At 44.7% G+C, this 19,782-nt stretch overlaps 1 protein-coding gene across 8 annotated transcripts in view; it reads right to left on the bottom strand.

The window, feature by feature from the left end:
- Nucleotides 1–19,782, bottom strand: part of RIN2 (Ras and Rab interactor 2) — a 204,854-nt gene that overhangs the window by 167,042 nt on the left and 18,030 nt on the right. For 6 of the 8 annotated variants that reach the window (XM_069547824.1, XM_069547829.1, XM_069547823.1 and 3 more), the window contains exon 2: nt 3,786–3,896. The gene's annotated coding sequence lies outside the window, so the exon portion shown is untranslated. Of the gene's footprint in view, nt 1–2,100; nt 2,220–3,785; nt 3,897–19,782 lie in introns of those variants that run through there. The other 2 variants (XM_069547839.1, XM_069547831.1) reach the window with 1 other exon arrangement.

Below are 19,782 nucleotides of genomic sequence, written 5' to 3'. Positions count from 1 at the left end.
CAAAGAGGCAGACACGACTTAGGGACTGAGCGTGAGCACACAGAATATCATTGAAGACTTGGGGTTTTGCCCAGAGTTAGAACCAAAACTGCCACTGGAAAAAGCCTTTAAATTTCAGCTTGTCTTTGCCCAATTTGACAGAAGCAGAGGCTGCATAAGACAGGGACTTCTGGATTCTTACCAAAGCCAAAGCCAACAGTAGACACCCCACACCCAAGACAGGTGGAGTTCACCGCTCGGCCTGTTGACTCGGCATGGCCGTGTGACTGGCATTATCAATACGATCACACAGGAGCACCAGTGAAGAAGTCTCCGCATTTCCGCCTGCACCCCCGCCTCTCCCATGGTCATGAGAAGAGGCTGCTCTTGGGCTGCCACTGCCCTCAAGCCTAGATTTAGAATGCAGTCAGGCGGAACAGGCTTGAGCCCAGACCTGAGTGAGAGGCCTTGCTGGATCAGGTTGGAAGCAGTGGTCCAGTTGAGCCCAGCCCGGATTAGCCACACCCCTCAACCCTCCCCACAAGGTCAGCAGAGTCGCCCAGCTGAGTCCACCCTAGATCAGACCAGCTGCGGCCAACCTTTTCAGACTGCGCTGCATAAACCCTTATTATGGGCTTCCTTGGAGGCTCAGATGGTAAAGAATCTGCCTGCAATACAGGAGACCTGGGTTCGATCCCTGGGTGGGCACAACCCACTCCAGTGTTCTTGCCTGGAGCATCCCATGAACAGAGAAGCCTGGCAGGCTACAGTCCAGTTCAGTTCAGTTGCTCAGTCGTGTCTGACTCTTTGTGACCCCATGGACTATAGCATGCCAAGCCTCCCTATCCATCAGCACTCCCAGAGTCTACTCAAGGGGCTACTCAATGAGCCTACTCAAGGGATTGCAAAGATCAGACACGACTGAACGACTAAGCACACAGCCTTGTTTCCACTGTATCTGAAGGCAATTTACCGTGCAAGATGAACTAATGCAGAGAACAGAGGGAAGTCTAGGAAGCCAGGAGTCCTGCTTGATACATTCTCCTTCCTCCCTTCCTTGGACAAATGGGGTAAGAAGAATTGCTTCTCCTTGGGCTTTCCTTGTGGCTCAGCTGGTAAAGAATCCGCCTGCAATGCAGGAGACCTGCACCCCTGCGACCCCTGGGTTGGGAAGATCCCTTGGAGAAGGGAAAGGCTACCCACTTCAGTATTCTGGCCTGGACTATACAGTCCATGGGGTTGCAAAGAGTCGGACAGGACTGAGCAACTTTCACTTTGCTTCTCCTTATTACCAATAGGCTTCCAAGCTGCATCCTCCTATTGGAAGGAATGGGTAGGATGGAGGAAAAGAAAGCCAGAAGAAAGAGGATGAAGAACAAGGAACATCTTCCATCCTCATCAAAGTGAAAATGTTAGCCGCTCAGTCATGATCGATTCTTTGGGACTGCATGGACTATAGCCTCGCCAGGTTCCTCTGTCCATGGGATTTTCCAGGCAAGAACACTGGAGTGGGTTGCCATTTCCTTCTCCAGGGGATCTTCCCGACCCAGGAATCGAACCCAGGTCTCCTGCACTGCAGGCAGATTCTTTACTGTCTTGAGCCACTTAGGGGTTGGATGAGTTCCTCTCCATGAACCCACTTTAAATTCCTCCGCCAGCTGATGGCAGCACTTGCCTTTAACTAAATGCGAGCAGGGCCAGCAGCAGGCACCCTCCATGGATTATATTTGGTTCAGGACATTCTGCTTACTGAGAACCAGAGCGGGTACAAGAGGGGTGACTAGGTGAAGACACAAGGCCACCGATCCCATGAGCAAAGGCTGACGGAGATGACAGCACACACGACAGGTCACATTTCAACATTCATACCAAAGTCAGTTCTCCAGCGTTACACATCTGAAAATACTTTCCAGTTGAATAACAACCCACAGAGAAATAGTAATGCAGAGCCCCGCTGGTTCCTGTTATTTAGTTTACTGTTGCGTCTTGTGGAAGCTGTTTATTTATGAAAGTGAGACCCAAAGATGTTTCATCTAACAGGAAAAACAAAGAAAGAGACAAAGAAGCCCTGACCTCAAAAGACAGCCCCTTAGCCCCAAGATAAGACTTCAGTGTTTATACCTGGAATTCTGCACTTCCTTATGTTACCCTCTTCCTTCTCAAGAAAATTCATACTTCCTGCTCCTTGCTGTTGATTTAGCTTACATTTATCCAGTGTCTGCTACAGATTACAGCCTGTGCTAAAAAAAAAAAAAAAAGAACAGGAGACACCAATCAGGCTCTGGCCTCACAGAGCCTGAAGTCAAACATGGGCAACACAGAAACGTGAACATCACTCCACATGCTATGAATCTCATGTAACATGAGCAGAGACCATGAGTCTAAGCTCTTGGGGGGAGGGTTGGGGGGGGAGTAGTCAGCCTCCTGAGAGGACTGTGTGCTTAAGGCAGGACCCCAGGGCTTAGCTAAGGGGCTTCCCAGGTGGTGTGGTGGTAAAGAATCTGCCCGCCAGTGCAGGAGATGCAAGAGACACAGGTTTGATCCCTGGGTGGGGAAGATCCCCCGAAGGAGGAAACGGCAACCCACTCCAGTATTCTTGCCTGGAAAATGCCACCGACAGAGGAGCCTGGTGGCTACAGTCCATGGTGTTTCAAAGAGTCAGACATGACTCAGCCATTGAGCATGAGCACTGAGTTTAGCTAGGATTCAAATTAAGAAAACAGAGTCACAGCAAACTATACGTACGTAAATCTAGTTCTCCAAAGCTGTGTTTCCTGGTCTGCCTGCTTTAAATGGTCTCCCTTCTCTGAGCAGAGCTGTGTTTGAAGGGCAGCTCCTGGTCCAGAAGGAATGGGCACTGGGGTCAGAGTTCATCTCACAAGCTTGGCATCAGAGGGCCCTGGCTTCACATCCCAGCTCATCATCTGGCCTTGGGTGAGTCACTTTGTCCCAGTTCCACCCGGCAGCTCAAGGCTGGAGGCTGGAGCCACCTGAAGTCCCCCTCACATATCAGTGGGGCCTGGGGTGGCTACTGACAGGAAACCACCGTCCCCTACCCCCACACGGGCCCGGGCCGCCTCACAGCGTGGCGGCCGGTCTCGCCAGCAAGCCTGCCCCGAGCCTGAGAGCCAGCCGGGAGCCATGTTGGTTTTGCTGCTCTCGGCTTCGGAGCCACTCAGTGTCGCCTCTGCTGCCTTCTCTGTGAAGGCGGTCACCGAGTCCCCACCCAGATTCCAGAAAGGAGAAAGCAGACGTCCCAGATTGAGGGGGCCCAGGGAAACTGTGATCCCCCACAGTGAACCACACAGATGTCCCTCTGATGTTCAGTCCCTTTTTTACAGAGATCTATGATTCCGTGAAAAAAAAAAAAAAGATGAAAAGTGGGGATGGGAAGAGAGGCGAGTGGGGAATGTACCTGAAAGAGGAAAAAAGGCTTTTCGGTTGGGACGGGGCCACCATCAGGACTGTCTACTCTCAGTAACCAACCAGCTTCGGTGTTCTCATTTCTGAGATGAGAACGAAATGAGTTAGCCCACTGAAGGGCCGAGTCTGCCACACAGTTGGAGCTCTCTCACTCTGAGCGCTTACAGGGAGCTGTCCTGACCTTGGTTCGGCCCTGCTGCTTACTGCATCATGACAGGATGCCTTAGGTACCTGAAAATAGGCAAGCATCCTCCCTGACCCTTCCGGAGAGAGGTACCATCCACAGCAGTGCACCACACTAGAGCACACAGGTTCCTATGCACAGAAGAATTTGGAAAAGAGAATCCAGGGCCTTGGGGCACGAGGCTTTAGTTATCACTTACCCTTCAAGCCAGCATCTCTCAGTCCAGCCTCCACCTGCTCACCATCCTGAAAGGGCTTGAATGGGTATCTTCCCCAGTGGAAGGTCAGAAGTCCGCAGGTCCTTTCTTCATCTGCAATACACGGAGTTGGCCGTTTAGTGTCTTGTATGCATTTTTTAAATGCCACAGGGCTTCCCTGGTGGCTCTGTGGTAAAGAATCCGCCTGCCAATGCAGGAGACACGGGTTCAATTCCTGATCTGGGAAGGTCCTATGTGCTGCCGCACAAATAAGGCCATGCGCCACAACTATTGAGCCTGTGCTCTCGAGCCTGGGAGCTGGAATTACTGAAGCCCACGAGCCCTGGAGCCCTAGCTCAGCAACAAGAGAAGTCATGGCAATGAGAAGTCTCCATATCGAAACCAGAGAAAAGCCCGAACAGCAATGAAGGCCTAGTGGAGCCAAAAAGAAACATAAAAAAATTTTTTAAATGCCACAGAAACTACCCAGGGACTTGCCCATCACTTGGCTGGGAGGGATTGCTGACAGCTGAGGTACAGTCATCCTCGGTATCTGGGGGTGGGGGTGGGGTGGCGGGGTGGATCCAGGAGGTGCAGATACCAAAACCCACCATGCCTAAGTCCCTTATCCTTATTAAAATGGTGCAGTAGTAGGTGAATGAAAGTGGCCCCGTATTGGTAGTTCTGTATCCACAGATTCAACTACCCGTACCCAAATTTTGTGAAACTGAATCCAAGCACGTGGAGGGCAGGCTTATAGGATGGAGGGCAGACTGTATGGCTAAGAGCCTTTCCTTCCTGTTTTGATCCCTTTTCCCACCTCCTGGTCAGGTTATGAACACGGGACTTGCCTTACTAGAATGTTGTTTATATCCTTATGCTGATGCTCAGATTTCTAAAACTCCAAATAGTCTTCTGTGGTAAAAAATAAAAGTAACTATTAACAAGGATCCTGTCTTCTCCATCAATCAAGTGACAATTTGTTCCTTTACCCCTTGCATTGCATCTGTTCCAACAATTTAAAGAGTCTTGCAATCTGCAAGTGTAGGATTTGGAGATGAAACTAAGTGCAATATGAAATTCTCAAAGGACCCCGTATCTTTTTTGTCCTGTCAACACCCTAGCCTTTACAGAATTACGTAAGTCCATGAATGCAGTCATCTTGCTTACAAACAAGCAGAAAACAAAACACAAACACCAAATCAAGGCTCAAGTTTCCTTTAGCCACCTAAAATCCACAGACAAACAGATGGATAAAGAAGATGCGGACAGCAGCCCACCAGGCTCCTCTGTCCATGGAATTTTCCAGGCAGGAATACTGGAGTGGGTCGCCATCGCCTTCCCCAGGGGATCTTCCCGACCCAGAGATCAAACCCTGGTCTCCTGCCTTCCAGGCAAATACTTTACCATCTGAGTTACCAGGGAAGTCACGGATGTGGTACATACAGACAATGGAATATTACTCAGCCACCAAAAAGAGTGAATAGTCTGCAGCAGCAGGGACGGACCTAGAGATTAGCATACTAAGTGAAGGAAGTCAGACAGAGAGCCACCATCTGATACCACTCATATGTGAAGTCTAAAACATAAGTGAACTTACTCACAAAAGAGAAACAGACTCACAAATAAAGAAAACAAACTAATAGTTACTAAGGAAGGAGGGGAAAGGGATAAATTAGGAATTTGTGATTAGCAGGTACCTGCTGCTATATATAAAACAGGTAAACCATAAGAACCTACTGCACAGCAGAGGCTATTATATTCAATACCTTGTAATAACCTATACTACAAAAGAATCTGAAAAAGAATATGTATAACTGAATCACTTTACTGTATACATGAAACTAACATAACATTGTAAATCACCTACACTTCAAAAAAAAAAAAGTATGTTACTTGAATCTTTAAAAAAAAAAAAAAAAAGGTTGAAAACAACAGGCTGCCGTAAAACATTGTTCCATAATTCTAGTAAATTGGGAAATGTGGAGTTACACAGAGTAAAACAGGTTACTTTGTTGCAAGATTTCTAGGGTCTTTCTGAATATGACCTGGAAGAGTTTAAGTATGTTCCAGCACTTATCTTCCAAATTTTTCTGCATCGAGAGCCAGACATCCTGGAATGTGAAGTCAAGTGGGCCTTAGAAAGCATCACTATGAACAAAGCTAGTGGAGGTGATGGAATTCCAGTGGAGCTATATCAAATCCTAAAAGATGATGCTGTGAAAATGCTGCACTCAATATGCCAGCAAATTTGGAAAACTCAGCAGTGGCCACAGGACTGGAAAAGGTCAGTTTTCATTCCAGTCCCAAAGAAAGGCAATGCCAAAGAATGCTCAAACTACTGCACAATTGTACTCATCTCACATGCTGGTAAAGTAATGCTCAAAATTCTCCAAGTCAGGCTTCAGCAATACGTGAACTGTGAACTTCCTGATGTCCAAGCTGGTTTTAGAAAAGGCAGAGGAACCAGAGATCAAATTGCCAACATCCGCTGGATCATCAAAAAAGCAAGAGAGTTCCAGAAAAACATCTATTTCTGCTTTATTGACTATGCCAAAGCCTTTGACTGTGTGGATCACAATAAACTGTGACAAATTCTGAAAGAGATGGGAATACCAAATCACCTGACCTGCCTCTTGAGAAATCTGTATGCAGGTCAGGAAGCAACAGTTAGAACTGGACATGGAACAACAGGCTGGTTCCAAATAGGAAAAGCAGTACGTCAAGGCTGTATATTGTCACCCTGCTTATTTAACTTCTATGCAGAGTACATCATGAGAAACGCTGGACTGGAAGAAACACAAGCTGGAATCAAGATTGCTGGGAGACATATCAATAACCTCAGATATGCAGATGATACCACCCTTATGGCAGAAAGTGAAGAGGAACTAAAAAGCCTCTTGATGAAAGTGAAAGTGGAGAGTGAAAAAGTTGGCTTAAAGCTCAACATTCAGAAAAGGAAGATCATGGCATCCGGTCCCATCACTTCATGGGAAATAGATGGGGAAACAGTGGAAACAGTGTCAGACTTTATTTTTTGGACTCCAAAATCACTGCAGATGGTGACTGCAGCCATGAATTAAAGGACGCTTACTCCTTGGAAGAAAAGTTATGAGCAACCTAGATAGCATATTGAAAAGCAGAGACATTACTTTGCCAACTAAGGTCCATCTAGTAAAGGCTATGGTTTTTCCTGTGGTCATGTATGGCTGTGAGAGTTGGACTGTGAAGAAGGCTGAGTGCTGAAGAATTGATGCTTTTGAACTGTGGTGTTGGAGAAGACTCTTGAGAGTCCCTTGGACTGCAAGGAGATCCAACCAGTCCATTCTGAAGGAGATCAGCCCTGGGATTCCTTTGGAAGGAATGATGCTCAAGCTGAAACTCCAGTACTTTGGCCACCTCATGCAAAGAGTTGACTCATTGGAAAAGACTCTGATATTGCGAGGGATTGGGGGCAGGAGGAGAAGGGGACGACAGAGGATGAGATGGCTGGATGGCATCACTGACTCAATGGATGTGAGTCTGAGTGAACTCTGGGAGATGGTGATGGACAGGGAGGCCTGGCATGCTGCGATTCATGGGGTCACAAAGAGTCGGACACGACTGAGTGACTAAACTGAACTGAACTGAAAGAGATTTTGTTCGTGAACACCTCAGGGTCAAGCCAGCTGTGAAAGATGGTGACCTGGCATATTTTTTCTTCCTCTCTTTTTCTTTCCTTTCTTCCTCTCCTTTTCTTTAATTGTTAGGGAAAGGCGTTGCCATCTCTCTCTCTAGAGGAAAGGCTAGAGAGGATGATACAAAGCCAACTGTGCTACGGCCATCAGAGGAAGACCCCTGATGGCTGGGCCATCCAGTAGAGCAGCCTCCAGCCCTGCGTGGCTATGGGTCACCCGAGCCATGCAGAGTCTGAGTTGAGATGTATAGAAAACAGACACCAAGTTCTGAAGACAGTACAAAAAGTAAAATACCTCATTAACAATTTTTTACACAGACCTCATGTTGAAATATTTGATACACTGAATTAAATAAAATGTATTATTAAAATTCATTTAACCTGTTTAACATTTTTTTAATATAACCACTAGAAACTTTAGAATGACATGTGGCTCCCTCTACATTTCTATTGGACAGCATTTCTCTATGGAATAGCCCTCAAGGCCTTACTGGCTCCTGGTACACCAGAATACAGTTGGTGTACTTGCTGTCTTCTGAATACACGCATACACAAAGACACACACACACATACACACAGACACAGAGACACACACAAAGATACATGTGTGGAGGATGCTTAGCCTAAAACCCCTTGTTCTTTGATGCCAGCTCCTGCTACAATCCAAGCTTTCCTTTAAGCTCCATCTCAAAACAGAGCAGGTCATGGCTGGCATGTATGAAGAACTGACGACACGCCAGGCACTACACCATGTGCTATCCCTCTGACTCTCTTAAGCCATCCCAGCAGCTGCATGAAGAGAGTAGCAACAGATGGTCAGTTTGCAGCAGGACAAAGTGAAGTGACCTGGTATTGTCGGATTGGGCTTCCCTCATAGCTCAGTTGGTAAAGAATCCACCCGCAATGAAGGAGACCCTGGTTAGATTCCTGGGTTGGGAAGATCCGCTGGAGAAGGGATAGGCTACCCACTGTAGTATACTTGGGCTTCCCTGTGGCTCAGCTGGTAAAGAATCTGCCTGCAAAGCGGGAGGCCTGGGTTCAGTCCCTGGGTTGGGAAGATCCTCTGGAGAAGGGAAAGGCTACCCACTCCAGAATTTTGGCCTGGAGGATTCCACGGACTGTAAAATCCATGGGGTCGCAAAGAGCCGGACATGACTGATCAACTCTCATTTCCACTTTAGCACATGAGCTGCTCATGGCAAAACCCAGACTTGTCATCACTGTCCCCACCTTTAACCCCCTTGGTGGTCCTCGCCCCCTCCCCACATCTGCTCTGGGGTCCTGGGTATCACGCTCCCTCACTCCTTTGAAGCCTCACTGCACTTGGTTAATACATCTTAGTTTACATACATTTCCACAGCATGAATTACTATGTTGTACTATTACAATCTCAGTTTTCTCTGAAGACTAGGATGACCTCTGCTCTTGCTTGAGTCTTCACAGAAAATGGCACTTTGCTGCCTCCGTAATTGTTTGACTAATATACAGAGTATTATATATTATACCTGAATGTCCTCCTCTCACAACCTTTTACAAATTACAAACTTTTGCTGGTGAAAGGGGAATAAGGGAAATTGATGTGGACGCCCACTGCTGACAAGCAGAATAAAATTAGGGGGAGGGCTTCCCTGGTGGTCCAGTGGTTAAGAACACACCTGCCAATGCAAGGGACACTTGGGTTCGATCCCTGGTCAGAGACGATCCCATGGGCAGCAGAACAACTGTGCTCACACACCTTGACTACTGAGCCTGAGCGACCTAGAGCCTGTGCTCTGCAATGAGAGAAGCCACTGTAACGAGAAGCCTACACACGGCAGTTAGAGAGCCCCTGCTTGCTGCAGCTGCACACACTTGCAGGCCCTTGCTTGCTGCAACCAGAGAGAGCCCATGCGCATCCGTGAAGACCCAGCTCAGCCAAAAATAAATAAATAAACTTGCTTGCTGCACACACTGCAGGCCCTTGCTTGCTGCAACTAGAGAGAGCCCATGTGCATCTGTGAAGACCCAGCACAGCCAAAAATAAATAAATAAGAATCACGACCTGAAGTACTTCAAATCACTAAAAATTAGAAAGAAACTGGGGGCCAAAGAGAGCAGCTGGGTGTCTGTGGTTCCCTCTGGCAGGACCACCTCTAAATACCTTTGTAGTTTCTCTCTTTCAGCTCACACTGTCAGTTTGACCCTGTCCTTAACCTTGTCCCCAGAAGGCATCCTGTCCCCTACCTCCCTGACCACAGAAAATTGCCTGAGAAGAAACTGATGGGGGAGGGAAGGAAAAAATGCAAGGAATTAGAGTAATTACGGGTATTTCCAAAGCAAGAACATTTCTGGTAAGTTTATAAGACTCTTCATCCTTTAGCTATTTTGTCAGAAATGGGCACCCCCAAAAAAGTCAGAATGAAGATCCCCTAGAAGTTAAAATACCTATGAAAAATAAGGATTCAAATATGTTATTTTCTATTCCCTTTCCAAAGACTTTTGTGTAATGGAGAAATTTTAGATGTTTCCAATTGCTTTTTTTTTTTTAATTTTTTTGCTTTAAAACAGACTTACTGGTTAACTTTCCTTATGCAATGATCTCAGTTTTTCCCTCAGAAGCCAGCTTGCCATGACTTCATGAAATTTTTCTCACTTCCGTGGAAAAACATCCAAAGATGGGGCACACCTTCTCTTCTGTGGATCATTTTATTCTGATATGTATTCTTGCAAAGAATGAGCCAAGAATTCTGTTGCCCTTTGATGATCTAAACCTTCCCACTGTACTAACTCACTAAATTAGATTCTTTGATCTTTGCTTATAGATGTAAGATTAAATTAAATAAGATCGACAAGATTGTTTTGAATAATCTTCTCAAATAGGTTCATTGTTTTGGAAACATTCTCTCTTCAGAAATGACCAGCAGGTCTAGGAATGCATATATATCCGTGATAATTCTGTAAGCATTTTTATTTCTGTCCTGCCAATTAAGGAAAGGGGCCAGTAAGAACATTTGTTTATTCATTTTAACGAACATTTGCTGGATTTTGCTCAGGGTCTCAGCTGGACACTGCAGGGACACAAACAGGGTCCTGTTTTTAAATGTGGGTATCTTAAACGGATGCAGAAGATGAGGGTAGCTTCAATCAGGAGGCAGGAAGAGAGGCATTTTAGAGAAAACCACTTGGTCAAAAGCAGATGTGCCAAGGTCAAAGCATTAGGATCCTCGTTGGCCCTGGGAGGACTGTGGAAGGAAGCAGATAGGCAGCCCAGGAAAAGGGCCTGGACCAAGGGGGGGGGGGGGGCTTCCACTGTACAATGTAAACAGCAGAGCTACTGAAACCTGTTGCAGGGTGGGCTGCTGGAGGTGGAAGGGCCTCTTAAGGCAAATAATGAAGACCTGAACGATGGACTACGACCTTGAACTAGGCAAGATGGTACCAGACACGAGAGCTGTTATGGAAGACTGCTGCTGTATATGAGGAAGCTCTAACAGGCCCCCAGAGAGGACAAGGAAGCCTCGAGAAGCAGCTGGTGTGGGCGGGTAGAGGATTAGTACATTTTTAGATAAGCTGAGTCTAAGTTGAAAAGTCCAGCGCTACTTGAAAAATTAAGAGGAATACATGTGTATTTCTGTTTCAGGACAGAAAGTCCCCTCCCCCTAAACCCACAGATACACATATCTGTGTATATCTCTATACACAGATAGAGAGTGAAGGAAGAGTGGTCACAGCCGCTCTTGTGATCAACAAAGCCAGGGGTCAAGTTTCCTGTGTGGGAAGCAGGCATCCTGACCACTGGTCTTACTAAGACAAGAGGAATTGCCGGTCTGAGTGGGTGTTGGATTTTTTTTTAAATATAATTATTTTATTAGAGTATCAGTTCAGTTCAGTCACTGAGTCATGTCCAACTCTTTGTGACCCTATGGACTGCAGCACGCCAGGCCTCCCTGTCCATCACCAATTCCCAGAGTTTACTCAAACTCATGTCCATTGAGTCGGTGATGCCATCCAACCATTTCATCTTCTGCCGTCCCCTTCTCCTCCTGCCTTCAATCTTTTCCAGCTTCAGGGTCTTTTCAAGTGAGTCAGTTCTTTGGCACCAGGTGGCCAAAGTATTGGAGTTTCAGCTTCAGCATCAGTCCTTTCAATGAATATCCAGGACTTATTTCCTTTCAGATTGACTGGTTTGATCTCCTTGCAGTCCAAGGAACTCTCAAGAGTCTTCTCCAACACAGTATAGTGGGTTCACAATGTAGTGATAATTACTGCGTATACATATATCCCCTCTTTTGGGGATTTCCTTACCATTTAGGTCACCACAGAGCACTGAGTAGAGATCCCTGTGCTATTCAGTTATCATTAGTAATTGACTTTATATATATTAATGTATATATGTCAATATCACTTTTCCAATTCACCCTACCACACCCCCCACACCCCCATTTACCCCTTGGTATATTTGTTTTCTATGTCTGTGTCTCTGTTTCTGCTTTGTAAACAAGATTGTCTATACTTAATTTTTCAGATTCTACATAAATACATTAATATATTTTCTTTTCTCTTTCTGGCTTACTTCACTCTGTATGACGGTCTCTAGGTCCATCCACGTCTCTGCAAATGGAACAATTTTGTTCCTTTTTCTTGGCTGAGTAATATTCCATATATATATATATACACCACATCTTCTTTATCCATTCATCTGTTGACAGACATTTAGGCTGTTTCCATGGGTCTATGATTATTTCACTTTTGGAAGATTTGGTCTGAGGTTCCGAAGGGCAGACTTCCCTGGTGGCTCAGACGGTAAAGTGTCTGCCTACAATGCGGGAGACCTGGGTTTGATCCCTGGGTCGGGAAGATCCTCTGGAGAAGGAAATGGCAACCCACTCCAGTACTCTTGCCTGGAAAATCCCATGGATGGAAGAGCCTGGTAGACTACAGGCCATGGGTCGCAAAGAGTCGGACACGACTGAGCGACTTCACCTCACCTCCGGAGGGCAAGGGGTGGATTCTAGAGCATGGTGACTGCTCCATTAGGAATGAAATCTCATCCCAGCCCTCTCTTTGAAGTTACTTCTCTCTGTTGCGACCCAGGCTATTAGACAAGTTGTTCACCACGCAGCCAATGCAGGAGCCACCCAACCTTGGGCTTCATCAGAAAGCTTAAGACTGGTACCCATGTTCTCATTTCCTGCATTTATAAGGGTTATCGAATTCAAGGACAAGCTGAACAATTCTCCCAAGAATTCTCGTGTCACTTACTTTTGCAAAAAGCAGTAGATATTTAAAGATCTAAAACTACAAAGAAGAAAACCACCTGAGGATGACTCAGTTCTTTTCCAGTGGAAAGGTTAGTTTACAAGGTATATTTAGAGAGCAACCTAATTCTTCTTAAAAGAGACATGTTCTGGGCTATTAATGTCCTCTTTATAAATCTTCCAAAACAAAACTACTGAAAAGGGCGCTAGTAGTAAGGAACCCACCTGCCAATGCAGGAGATGTAAGATATACGGACTCGATCCCTGGGTTGAGAAGATCCCCTGGAGAAGGGAATGAAAACTCACTCCAGTATTCTCTCCTGCAAAATTCCATGGACAGAGGAGTCTGGCAGGCTGCAGCCCATAGGATCGCAGAGTCGGACGCGTCAGAGCAACAGACACACACCCACTCATACACAAGGTATTAGGCTACTTACTCCTCCTCTAACACAGTCCTTTCTTCTGACACTCTGTTCATTCTGGGTATCCATCACTGCCTAACAAATCACACAAGACTTGGTGGCTGAAAACAACCAGCATTTTATTATCTGGTTTCCAAGGGTCTGGAATTCAGGTAGGGCTCATCCTCTAAGGTAATACAGTGTTATTTCACCGCATTCTACTGCTTACAAGTGAGACTCAAACCTAGCCAGATGCAAAGGGAAGAGAGTAGAGTTCACCCCTGGACGGGGTGGGAGGATAAAGAAAATAGGCACAGTGGTGATGATGGTGTGTCTGTCTTTGGAGAAATACAGTGTCCCCCAGCCTAGAGTTAGCTTGTAGAGCAGATGTCTCATTTAAGGAAGCCATGGACAGTCTCGTTTCCTAGGTAAATCAGACAAAGCATTTCTAAGGTGTTTGTAACACAGAGGAGGGGAAGAAAGCATCAAATCTGTGGGTGTTTTTTTTTTTTAGCCCATATGCAACTTTAATTTAAGCTCCAATACTATGGTCACCTGATGCGAAGAACTGACTCATTAGAAAAGACCCTTATGCTGGGAAAGATTGAAGGCAGGAAGAGAAGGGGATGACAGAGGATGAGATGGTTGGATGGCATCACCAACTCAATGGACATAAGTTTTAGTAAACTCCTGGAGATGGTGAAGGACAGGAAAGTCTGGCGTGCTGCAGTCCATGAGGGCACAGAGTCGGACACAACTGAGCAACTGAACAACAGCAAATGCACCTTTAAAGAATACAACACTTGGAAAGCACTTCGTGAACTATAAAATACAGCCTAACTTGTGGTCGTTCAAAGCAATTTGGAAACGTCTCTGAAGTTCTATATCTCTGAAATTCTGACATATTATCAATGGAGATGACACTCTCCTTGGCAAGTTTTATCTACTTAACAAATACCACTAGAGCCACCCTAGGAAAGTATTGGGGTAATTCTTAGAGTCTTTTTTAAATAGAAAACTTGGAAAGAAAAAACCATCACCAAGACTAGCCTTATAAACTGTTTCTCTTTGGAAGAGGCACTAAGTACAGCTGTGGGCAAGGAATATTTGCCTTGGGCTGTGGTTTAGGAAAGAAAACACAACAAAGTAGGAGCCAGGTGAAGGCCATGGCAAACCACTCCAATACTCTTGCCTGGAAAATCCCATGGACGGAGGAGCCTGGAAGGCTGCAGTTCATGGGGCTGCGAAGAGTCGGGCACGATTGAGCGACTTCACTTTCACTTTTCACTTTCTTGCATTGGAGAAGGAAATGGCAACCCACTCCAGTGTTCTTGCCTGGAGAATCCCAGGGACAGGGAAGCCTGGTGGGCTGCTGCCTATGGGGTCGCACAGAGTCCGACACGACTGAAGCGACTTAGCAGCAGCAGCAGGAGCCAGGTCACCGGTTACTCTGCTCTCTCTGGAAAGGATGGTCCCATGGACATCCACAAGTCCATTCATGAAAGCTGAAGTTTATTTCTTCTAGGCTCAGCCAAGTCTCATTTCACATCTTCCTGGGTTTTGTCCATTTTAGCTCTGATTTTTAAAACTATCTTCGATGCAAGGTTGACATATATAAACATATCTGTGACAAATCTATATGTATGACAGCCTTGAATCAAGAATTTATAAAAAGAAAATGCTTATCTCAGGAAATTTAATAATGTTGGAACGCTGTCTGCTATTATATTCTTTTTTGGGATGTATAGATGTGTTTCAGAGAAGGCAATGGCACCCCACTCCAGGACTTTTACCTGGAAAATCCTATGGATGGAGAAGCCTGGTAGGCTGCAGCCCATGGGGTCGCTAGAGTCGGACACAACTGAGCGACTTCACTTTCACTTTTCACTTTCATGCATTGGAGAGGGAAATGGCAACCCATTCCAGTGTTCTTGCCTGGAGAATCCCAGGGACGGGGGAACCTGGTGGGCTGCCGTCTATGGGGTCGCACAGAGTCGGATACGATTGAAGCGACTTAGCAGCGGATGTGTTTATGGAGAAGGAAATGACAACCCACTCCAGTGTTCTTGGCTGGAGAATCCCATGGACGGGGGAGCCTGGCAGGCTACGGTCCATGGGGTCCCAAGAGTCGAACACAACTTGGCGACTACACCACCACCACCAGATGTGTTTAGAGAGGGGTGAACATTTATCCCCTGAAGTGTTTTGATTCCCAAACTGTTTTCTTCCGTCCCAGCTCTGCGCATGTATTGCCTGCCACATTCTGTCCTTTTTGTAATGGATTTTCTTTCCTGGACCAGCAGTGAGCAGATACAGACAAGTGCCTCGGGTGGCTAACGAGGTTTCTCTAGGCACATGCGCCCTCTGCTGTTGCCATGGTGAAGTGCACTTTCTTTACAGCACAGAGAGCTCTCTGGGTGAGGGGGATTCTGCTATTCCAATACTAGTCTTTTTTTTTTTTTTTAAATCTCTGCAGGACTCCTTTTACCCCATTCGCTGTACTTGCTACACATCATCTACAAGAGGAATGACCTTTCAGGGTTCCCTTCCTTCTGTTTTGAAGCCTCGGGTCCCACATGCATTCCAATATTTCCACCCAGGACAGGACTTGTCTGTCTAGGGTGATGTCTGGTTTGGGTCACCCCACACCCCCGAGAGTCCTGTCCTTTGCTCCAGATTTTCTCTGCTGTCTCTGCCCAGTGCTCCTGACAGGGATGGGCTCAGAGACGCCTGGCTGGACTTGGGTGTTTATCTCATTACTCACAGGAAGTCCTCCCCCGGTTTCAAACCCCACTTACTAACTCTGTGACTTGGGACAAGCTCACTTAACTTCTCAGAGCCTGTGTTTACTTGCCTGTAAAATGGAATCAAGGCACTCCTTTCACAACACTGTTCAGGGGCCCTGAATGGAGTGACGTCCATAAAGTTTCCAGCACAGTGGGACCTGTTTTTCTTTTAATCACAGCCTTTTCAAAAATTCTCATCAGAAAAGCTCTATTCAACTCAGACTTTTTTTTTTTCTTTTATAACCACCCTCGGAAAAACCAAAAAAACAACATCTAGGAGCAAAACTATTTCTTTTCGGTCCCTGAATCCAGCTCCTCTGGGATCACTGTTATTCTCAGGCTTTTTAAATGTAACATTGTCCTCTGTGATTTCAAGAGCAAAAGGAGCAAGATAATGCTGTTTGGTTTTCTGCATTTTGTTGTTGTTGTTATTTAATTGGAAAAAAATTAGAAAAAGATCAGTTTGAAATTAAAGTAACCAACAGACCAGAAGCAACAAACTTTCAAAACAAAACACCAAATAGCCAAAAATAAGTCAGTCTTAAAAGTACAATTTACAAAATTGCATATTTCATAAAAACAAAAACATGAAATGCTTTTCCTTCTAGATTAGACTGTTTTCTCTCCAGAAAGAGGAGAAAAAAGCAACCAATGATGTGAGATTAAAACAAAACATAACTGTTATCCATCCCAGCAACAGGCTTCCCAGGTGGCTCAGTGGTAAAGAATCTGCCTGCCGATACAGGAGACTCAGGTTCAATCCCTGGATCGGGAAGATCCCGGGGAGGAGGAAATGGCAACCCACTCTAGTATTCTCACCTGAGAAATCCTACAGACTGAGGAACCTGGTGGGCTATAGTCCACAGAGTCACAAGGGATCAGACCTGATTGAGCAACTGAGTGTGCACACGCACGTGCGCACACACACGCACCAGAAACATCTAAAGAAATGGCCCACAGGGCATCAAATGTGGAGTGTGTGAGCTGTAAAAACTTGGGCACATAATTTAACTTTTCTAGGACTCAGTTTCCCCTTCTGAAAGTTAGGTGCTATGAGTCAACAATTTGGGGGTCTTTTGTTATCTGAACTTCCTTGTCTATATAAATGCTCATGAAAATTTAATTCACCATCTTGTCTGAATACCAATACTGTACCTGTTTTATAACACCTCTCAGGGAAGCAGGTTCATGCAGATAAGTCACAAATTTGTAAATGCCCAGGGCAGTAATACCCCTTGCATTTCGTCTCTTTAGGAGATAAAGTATCAAAGGAGACTTCATTTTTCCTCCCCTCAAAATAGAAATCTACTCAGCAACATCTCAGAGACATGATTTTTTCTTTTCATTGAAAATATAGCTTCTATAGTATTATTTGCCTTTCTGGGAATTTCATTCGATTTGGAGGAAAATAATACCCTGTAAGATTGGATTGTAGCACGTGTCACTTGTAATCAGAGATTCCAAGCCTCCCAATATTCAATTATATTTTTGTCTGTTTTTAAGAGTGAAATCTGACTTTAAAAAAAAGTAAAAGCCTAGGGATGTTACAAAGTAAGGCTTTGCTCTCCTTGAGCATTTTCTTTGTTTATTCACAGTATTCTTAAGTCCATGTGGAATGACAACTGCACCAGAGCCATGAAAGATTTCATGTGAATAGGAAATCCCCCATCACAAAGAAGGTTGATTCCCAGCTGGACACAAATGCAAAGTTAGAGAAAATATTGGCAAATGTTCCTGCTGTGAGTCAAGATGCTGCAGTTTCATATCTAGCCGACAATTTATAAAAGCCTCTTTAATCCCTACAGTGCCATTTTAAAACGTGTGAAGACAGCAGAGGTCAGGTTTCAAGCCTTTTCCTCAGCGACACTGGGCTAGCACGCCCCAGCTCTGCACTGGGGCAAAGACCCAGCAGACAGGTGAGCAGCAAACCAAGGCAGCAGGGGCCAGGCGAGGGAATGGGAGGAGCTCCCTGGGCTCAGAAGGGAAGCGGGTGTGTGGACCTGGCCACTGGGGTGGAGGTCAGCCCCACTCCCGGAGTACAGCTCAGTTAGAGCTCCAGCCCCCTCGTCATCAGCGTCCTTCCCTGACCAGCTTCAACAGGATTTCCACAGCCTCTGCCTGCATCCTCAGTCCTTTCATAGGCTCTGCATGTAAACAGAATGAATAAAACAAAAAACCCCAAACCCTCTGCCATTCGTGACGGAGAAACGAGGATTAAAAAGCACTCCCCTCTTGTTTCTAAGATCAGAATTAAAGGTGTCCATTTTCACCATTTCTATTCAACACAGTACTGGAAGCCCTAGTCAAAGCAACCAGGCAAGGAAAAAAAAAAAGTATCCACTGGAAAGAAAAGAGCAATCTCTGTTCAGAGATCACATAATCTTATGTTAGATAATCCTGAATATTCTGCAAACAATTAGAACTAAGAAAGAATCCAGCAAAGTTGCAGTGTACAAAGTCAACACACAAAAATCACTTGTGTTTCTATACCCTTAAAATGAATACAAAAAGTAAATTAAAATAATTCCACTTACAATCACATTAAAAAGAATATAATATGTAGGAAAAAATTTAAATTTTGCCAAGGGGGCAAAAGACATACACTAAAAGCTAGAAAATGTTGCTGAAAGAAATTAAGATGCAAATAAAGGGGAAGACATCCAGTGTTTATGGACTGGGAGATTTCATATTGTTAAGACATCAATACTAACCAGATGAAATGCAATCCCTAAGAAAATACCAATGTCATTTTTTTTGCAGAAATCAAAAAATTCGTCCTAGAATTCATATAGAATCTCCAGAAACCCTGAATAGCCAAAACAACCTTGAAAAAGAAGAACAGAGTTGGAAGACTCACACTTCCTGATTTTAAACCTTACTATAAAGCTATAGCAATCAAAACAATGTGAAACTGGCATAAAGACAGACATGAAGAACAACAGATGATTAGAACAGAAAGCACCCAAATAAACCCATGCATATATGGAGAAATAATTTTCAATATGGGTGCCAAGATGGTTCAACGAGGCAAGTCCTTACAACAAAGATCTCTGACTTTCCTAGCACAAAGACGTAGTGCTAGGAAAACTGGATATCCACGTGCAAAAGAACGCAGCTGGCCCCTTAACTTCTACCATATACAAAAATCAACTCAAAGCTAAAATTATGAAACTCTTGGAAAAAATATAGGAGGAAAACTTCAAGATATTGAGTCTGGCAATGATTTCTTGGTATGACACCAAAAGCACAGACAACAGGGGAAAAAAATAGATAAATTGGACTACATCAAAATTAAAAACATGTGTGTCTGAAAGGACACAAGCAATTAAGTGAAAAAGCAACCCACAGAATGGGAGAAAATATTTACAAAGCATGTAACAAAAGGATTAATATCCAGAATACAGAGAGAACTTCTACAACTCAATAACAAAAACAAACAACTAGGTTTAAAAATGGCAAAAGACTTGAGTAAATATTTCTCCAAAGAAGATATACATAAAGTGGCTAACAAGCGAATAAAAAGATGCTCCATGTAACTAACCATTAGAGAAAGGCAAATCAAAACCACAAAGAGACACTATGTCATCTATCAAAATGACTATTATCCCCCTCCCCCACAAAACCCCACAAAAAACAAAATAACAAGTGTTAGCAAAGATGTGGAAAAACTGGAACTCTTGTGAACTCTTGGTGGGAATGCAAAATGGTGCAGCTGCTATGGAAAACAGCATGGCAGTTCCTCAAGAAATTAAAGAATTATCATAGAATTACCATATTATCTATGGTAATAGAATATCTGTGGTAATAGAATTACCATGTTATCTAGCAATTCCACTTCTGGGTATACACCCCTAAAAACTGAAGACAAATATCTCTTTCAAAGAGATATTTGAACATGCA

Source organism: Ovis canadensis, chromosome 13, assembly GCF_042477335.2.
Source record: "Ovis canadensis isolate MfBH-ARS-UI-01 breed Bighorn chromosome 13, ARS-UI_OviCan_v2, whole genome shotgun sequence".
Classification (NCBI taxonomy): Eukaryota; Metazoa; Chordata; class Mammalia; order Artiodactyla; family Bovidae; genus Ovis; species Ovis canadensis.
The sequence above is the reverse complement of the archived record's forward strand: the minus strand, read 5'-3'. Positions and strand labels throughout refer to the sequence as shown.